The sequence below is a fragment of the Triticum dicoccoides genome, chromosome 4B (assembly GCF_002162155.2).
Source record: "Triticum dicoccoides isolate Atlit2015 ecotype Zavitan chromosome 4B, WEW_v2.0, whole genome shotgun sequence".
NCBI lineage: Eukaryota > Viridiplantae > Streptophyta > Magnoliopsida > Poales > Poaceae > Triticum > Triticum dicoccoides.
Window position 1 is genome coordinate 243,598,427 of NC_041387.1, and position 7,555 is coordinate 243,605,981.

General features: G+C 41.1%; 1 long non-coding RNA gene across 3 annotated transcripts; it reads left to right on the plus strand.

The window, feature by feature from the left end:
• Nucleotides 1-344: 344 nt before the first annotated feature.
• Nucleotides 345-4,020, plus strand: LOC119295895. Of its 3 annotated transcripts, none has more exons than XR_005144466.1 (6): nucleotides 345-2,079; nucleotides 2,307-2,399; nucleotides 2,482-2,547; nucleotides 2,715-3,172; nucleotides 3,253-3,412; nucleotides 3,764-4,020. It is a non-coding gene; the product is annotated as an uncharacterized LOC119295895 (long non-coding RNA). The 3 variants fall into 3 exon arrangements; XR_005144467.1 differs by having other exon boundaries at nucleotides 345-913; XR_005144465.1 differs by having other exon boundaries at nucleotides 346-2,399.
• The last annotated feature ends 3,535 nt before the right edge of the window (nucleotides 4,021-7,555 follow it).

A 7,555-nucleotide genomic window follows, 5' to 3' on the forward strand; every position in this document is an offset into this window, starting at 1 on the left:
ATGACGAGAACGTTACAGAGGAGGGCGCCGGATCGCCCCTCCACGATTCTCGGATTTGGTGGTTTTTTAACCATGATATAACTTTTTACAAAAAAAATTTAGTATTCCATCCGTCTCAAAATCGATTTACAAACTCCTCAAAAAATAATTACTTTTTTAGAACAAAAATAATTATTTTCCCACCACCTAATTTAGGTGTAATGTTGTTTGCGCCAATATTTTTTAACCTCCCGCTAAAAAGTCCCAAATTAGAGTCTTTGTTCAAAAAAAGAAGCTTATATTAACCTTCCTGCTAAATACCCTCATAACAGAACCACACCACGGCGTCTTTCACGGGAGATTGGATCTGAGCTCTCGCCCCTGGTTTCTCTGTGTTGCCGGCATCATGACGGCGTCAACACAGCGAACCACACTCGAGTCAGCTGCACGGCGTTAGGTTATTCCACCCGATCTCCTCCCTTCCTGGAACCTCGGTCCTCCTCGATCTCGCCCTCCTCCATCTCCTCTACGCCTGCCGATGTGGGCCGCGTCTCCGTGTCCTCGGCCATGCCAGCGGCGAAAGTGATGCGGTCTGGCGTCGGCGCCGACGGAGTTCCCGTCTCACCGTGTCTGGACCAAGCACGACACCACCTCGGTGTTGCACGCCGCGACAATGCCCGCCCGGGCTCAAACCCCCCTCCCCCACGAGCTCCTCCTCCTCGACGCACCGCTCTCTTCGTCCGTTGTCTCCTCCGCTCGCCACTTGATCGTAGAACTAGTCAGGGCAGGGGACGACATGGCCGCCGCCAAGCAGTAGCCGCCGCTATACATTGTCGTCGCCGACGACCGCTAGAGGAGCAGCTTCCCGTGCACACGCCCCATCACGCAGAGCGCGCTCCAGCTCATGGGCTACAAGCCACGCCACACCTTCAAGGTCTGTCTTCCCCCATCTTGCTTGTCCCCCAATCTGTCAGCTCACTTATTTTCCCTTGGGTTCAGTCTGAATCTTTAGATTAGACTCGGTATCCTACCATCTCTGCCGCATCCCTGAACCTCCATAACAAGCGATGTAGATCAGTTTTTTTTGGTATTCCATACTCCTCATATCCTACTTCAATTGGCTGATGGGATCAGTCTCATAGTGTTTTTGGTTACAATTAGCGGGCGTTGTACATCTGCCTCATATCCTGCTTCAATCGGCTGAACCTACATAGTGTATTTAATTGCAGTATGATGTTCACAGCAGGGGCAGAGCTACTAGGAGCCTCCCTGATGCACAGGCATCAGGGTCGATGTTGATTTCTTGAAACGATTGTGTAGAGTTGTTTGGCCGTGCACCAGGTTAGGCTGACAGCGGTGCATCAGGTATAGGGAGAATCCCACGGCGGCCTTGTTCGGAACTGGTTCATGGGTAGGCCAGGTCTTGTTCAGACGTGGCCAGGCCTTGGCGTAGCCTTGTGGGCTGTAGCCTTTTGGGTAGGTTCGGTGTGGCTGGGCATCAAGGCGTCAATGCCCTTAGGTGTTGTAGCGTCACGCCGACACGCGATCACTCGACGAACCACAACAGATGGGCGACGCTGCGCTGGGCTTTAGCTTTACACCTAGCATCATCCATGCTAATCCGATCAGCCACTGACCTCAGCTCCAGCTCAAAAGGTAGAGTATGACGTATAGATGTAGTAAATTTTAAATCTCGGGTTAACCATTGCAAAAATTGTGCTTTTAGGCGGTATCTTCTTTAGATTTTTTTAGTTCTATGTACGGGGGTATTCTGAAGTTGAGAATTCAGTTCATTTACTTGACTTTATCAAATGTGGATAGCCACAAGACTGGAGACGGGAGACTTTGTGTATAGTCTAATAATGTTGCAATAAGTCGCTCCATCGTCGTATTTTCCCTCCTTTTATGCAATAATTGTTCATTCCCAATTTTTCAGAAACTATTGCCAATGTACTAACTCTTATTCAGAGATTGTCAATATTGTTGGGCGTCTCCTGCTCTCCCTCTTTTATATTTGGTTGTTTGGTCTCACACTGAAGCTGCTAGATGTAATGTAGACTCAGGGCCAGAACAGAGAAGAAGCAGAGCGGCTAGACTCGGGTGTGTGTTCAAGGCAACAAATGCCCTTTTTTCCACTGAACCACCAACACATGCTAGCTCTGCTCTTTTGATGTTCACTTACACAAAAAAGACAACACTGTATCCATACCCGTGCATGCACACAGCCCAAACTGTACTACACTATTTGGGTACACACTCAGTACAATATCTTCAGCTTCTACAATGGCTTGTCTGACTGGTTATATTTGGTTTCAATGAATTGATAGGAACGCAGCCAAAAGAACGCCGATAACCGTAATAAACAGGAGACAAAACACAAAATTGGATCAAAATCTTACTCGCAAGTAAGCTTTGAGAAGGTATGAGTCTAACTAAATATGTATGCCTCGCTGCTAAATATGGTTTCGTGTTTCAAGCATCTCATTGTTATATTACTTGCAGAGAAACTTGGAACTCACCCACACGAACGACGGAACATGGTCTAACACAGAGTCCTAGAAAGTTTACGTAAGTACACTGACTTTTGGTTATTCTATAGTTATTCAATGATGTGCATTCGGTGTGTTTCATCATCAGCTGGGATTATTCATCCGTTGGATCGTGCTATTCTTGTTTCATCTTTTATATTGTGTCAATATTGATGCCGTACCTATAATTGTTATTTTCATTTTTAGAACAAAGCACGTCAAGAGGTTCAAAACAAAGAAACTGAAACTGAAGGTCCACTTTCAAGTGAGCAGAAAAACAATATTTTCCAGACCTCATACAAAGACACTCTGAAATGCAAGTCATCACAGCCTCGTGGGTACGGATACATGGCCAAACCTTCAACTGGTTCTCAAAGGTTTCGTATCCAGATTGAAGAGCAAGCCTACAGCATCCACCCAGCAGCAAAACTCTGAGCTCAGCCAACAGGTCAACAAATTACAAGATCAACTACAAGCTGAACATGCAAACACACAAGAGAGGATTAACTTGGAGCGTGCTGAGAGAGAACACTTGAGGAGAGGTTAAAAGAAGAGTGTGCTGAAAGGGAAAGATTGTTGGAAGAGGAGCGAACATCAAGACTAGAATTTGAAAAAAAACATGATGACAAAGTTTGTAGCATTGCCAACAGATGGGAACCCAACAGGTGATTACAGTCGTATGCTTGTGATCTTGTAAGATTTATGTTGCTTACTTGCATTGCTAAAAGTGCACTTGTATTTACAGGTGCCTAATGATTGACAAAGAAAATAGTAACCCAAACTTGCAAAATACTCTTTTATAGAGATCTAGTCCTAATAAGACTCTAGGTTCAAGGCCAATTATTATTTCTTCAAATACGCTCATACAAGCTGCAGCAAGGAATTCTCGAATGTTTAAAGCAATGGTAAGTCACAGCTGTACTTTCTCTTCATGTTCACTTGCATTTTATACGTCATTGGCATTCATAATTAGCTAGCTGCTTCTTATCTTTCACCATGTGTTTTTGCTGCATCAAGTCACAACTTAAAAAAATGAATATGTGCTAGCTAGGGACATGAACTTAACTGAAACTATACGTCGAGCCACAACTTAAATCAATAGCAGAACCTTTTAGTAGATGTACTTGTGCTTATGCTTTAGACATTTACACTTGTGTTCTGGCAATAGTTCTTTTTAACTATGGGGCTGGAATAATTGTATGGCGTATGTTATGTTGGACTCATTAACTAGAACTTTTTTTATTTCTTGATTGCAGGATTCAAAGAACTAGCTGGCCTGGACTCTAGATCACAGACCATTTAGTCTTTGCAATTAATTAGGATGGCTAAATTACATCTGAGTTTCATTTGATGGATATTTGCTATGAGAATTATGAACTTTATGAATCTACATATTATACGTATAGTTCTGAATATTGTAATTGAATGCATGTATTTTTTTACGGTTGCAATATGCTACAACCAACTTTCGGTTGCCACATGTTAGCACCACTAAAAAAAGTGTTGCGTCATATCTCAGTCGCTAAGCCTACCTATTTTGTTACACTAGGATGTTGTAACAGATCACTTCATATTGTTGCAATAGCTTGGCATGATGCGTTAATTGTTTGGTGCCACCAAAGTAATTTTTGTTGAAATAGAGTATCACCACGGAAATTATAAATTGACGCAATAGTTTCTCGCTACAAACATTTCACCTGGTGTGATACCCATTTATCACCATCAAAATAAGTATGTTGCAATTTCTTGTTACGACGACTGGAATATTTGTTGCCATAAGTTAATGCCACAAGTGTAGTGGGTCGTGGCAACATGCCTAATGCCGCGAAAACAAGGATTGTTGCCATAGTTTATTGCCACAATTGTAGTGGGTCGTCGCAAGATGCCTAATGCTACGATAACAAGGATTGTTGCCATAGTTTTTTGCCACAAGTGTAGTGGGTCGTGGCAGCATGCCTAATGTCATGAAAACAAGGATTGTTGCCATAGCTTATTGCCACAGTTGACTATTGCCATAGAAGAGTAATGCGCCACGAAACGGGCGTCGTTGGCATAGGTTGTTGCCACAAATGTCTATCGCCACGAGATATCAGGCGTCACGATTTGTTTCATGTTGCATTAAAGCTATCTCCACAAATGTAATTGTGGCATCAAGTGAGTGTTGCCACGGGAAAACATGTGGCAACTTTCCACATGGATATTGCAATAACACACTTTATTGCCACGATTGCTTTTTCATGGAAATAACCTATTACCATGCGTCCAGTCACAACGGCTGCCAACGAATGTCGTTTTGTGGCATTATGTACTTATCGCCACGAAACGTCATGTATTGCGACAAACGATTTTGTTGTAATAGACCTGGATCCTTGTAGTGTTGGAAGTTTCTATCCCTAGAAAACTTTACGATGAGTGGGAACCTACTATAAAGATTAAAATTAAAGATCATGAGTGTTATGCTTTGTGTGATTTGGGTGCTAGTGTTTCCACAATTCCGAAAACTTTATGTGATATTCTAGGTTTCCATGATCTTGATGATTGCTCTTTAAATTTGCACCTTGCGGGTTCCACCATTAAAAAGCCAATGGGAAGGATCAACGATGTTCTCATTGTTGCAAATAGGAATTTGGTGCCCATAGATTTTACCGTTCTTGATATAGATTGCAATCTTTCATGCCCTATTATTCTTGGTAGACCTTTCCTTAGAAAGATTGGTGCGATTATTGATATGAAGGAAGGGAATATTAGATTCCAATTTCCATTAAGGAAAGGTATGGAGCACTTTCCAAGAAAGAAAGTCAAATTACCTTATGAATCTATCATGTGAGCTACTTATGAATTGAGTGCCAAAGATGACACTACTTAGATCTATCCTCGCTTTTATGCCTATCTAGGGGCGTTAAACGATAGCGCTAGTTGGGAGGCAACCCAATTTTATTTGAGTTTTTCGTTTTGCTTCTTTTTAGTAATAAATTTTGCATCTACCTTCTATTTAGATGTGTTTTTATGTTTTAATTAGTTTTTGTGCCAAGTGGAACCTATAGGATAACCTATGGTGATAGTTAATTTGATTCTGCTGAAAAACAGAAACTTTGCGCGCACGAATTTTTTTTTAGTAATTTACAGAAACATGCTTTTGCGTTGATTATTTATGATGTAGATCAATAGACAAATTTCCAAGTACTTCCTATTTTTGTAGGATTTTTAGTGTTCCAGAAGTATTCGAGAGTTACAGATTTCCACAGACTGTTCTGTTTTTGACAGATTCTGTTTTTTTGTGTGTTGTTTGCTTATTTTGATGCATCTATGGCTAGTATTAAGTGGTATGAACCATAGAAAAGTTAAAATACAGTAGGTTTAACCCCAATATAAATAAAGAATGAATTCATTACAGTACCTTATGTGGTGGTTTTTCTTTCTTTCACTAACGGAGCTTATGAGATTTCCTGTTAAGTTTTGTGTTGTGAAGTTTTGAAGTTTTGGGTAAAGATTTGATGGACTACGGAATAAGGAATAGCAAGAGCCTAAGCTTGGGGATGCCCATGGCACCCCAAGACATTCAAGAATAGCCAAAAGCCTAAGCTTGGGGATGCCCCCGGAAGGCATCCCCTCTTTCGTGTTCGTTCATAGGTAACTTTACTTGGAGCTATATTTTTATTCGCCACATGATATGTGTTTTGCTTGGAGCGTCTTGTATGATATTAGTCTTTGATTTTTAGTTTACCACAATCATCCTTGCTGTACATACCTTTTGGGAGAAACCCACTTGATTGGAATTTATTAGAATACTCTACGTGCTTCACTTATATCTTTTGAGCTAGATAGTTTTTGCTCTAATGCTTCACTTATATCTTTTAGAGCACGGCGGTGGCTTAATTGTGTAGAAATTGTTAGTCTCTCATGCTTCACTTATATCATTTTGAGAGTCTCTTAGAATAGCATGGTATTTGCTATGGTTATAAAATTGGTCCTAGAATGATGAGCATCCAAGTTGGGTATAATAAAAACTATCATAGGAAGTGAATTGGATGCTATGATCAATTTGATACTTGATAATTGTTTTGAGATAAGGAGGTAGTGATATTAGAGTCATGCTAGTTGGGTGATTATGAATTTAAAGAATGCTTGTGTTGAAGTTAGCAAGTCCTGTAGCATGCACGTATGGTGAAAGTTGTGTAACAAATTTGAAACATGAGGTGTTCTTAGATTGTGCATCCTTATGAGTGGCAGTCGGGGACGAGCGATGGTCTTTTCCTACCAATCTATCCCCCCAGGAGCATGCACGTAGTGCTTGGTTTTTGATGACTTGTAGATTTTTGCAATAAGTATATGACTTCTTTTTTGACTAATGTTGAGTCCATGGATTATACGCACTCTCACCCTTCCGTCATTGCTAGCCTCTTCGGTACCGTGCATTGCCCTTTCTCACCTCGAGATTTGGTGCAAACTTCGCCGGTGCATCCAAACCCCGTGATACGGTACGCTCTATCACACATAAACCTCCTTATATCTTCCTCAAAACAGCCACCATACCTACCTATTATGGCATTTCCATAGCCATTCCGAGATATATTGCCATGTAACTTTCCACAGTTCCGTTCATCATCATGACACGCATCATCATTGTCATATTGCCTTGCATGATCATGTAGTTGACATCGTATTTGTGGCAAAGCCACCATGCATAATTTTTCATACATGTCACTCTTGATTCATTGCCCATCCCGTTACACCCCCGGAGGCATTCATATTGACTCATACCTTGTTCTAGTTTTGGGTTGTAATTCATGAGTTGTAAATAAATAGAAGTGTGATGATCATCATTATTAGAGCATTGTCCCCAAATAAAAAAAAGGAAAGGGCAAAAAAAGAAAGGCCAAATAAAAAAGGCCCCAAAAAAGATAATAAAAGGGGTCAATGTTACTATCTCTTTTTCCACACTTGTGCTTCAAAGTAGCACCATGTTCTTCATATAGCGAGTCTCATATGTTGTCACTTTCATATACTAGTGGTAATTTTTCGTTATAGAAGTTGGCTTGTATATTCCT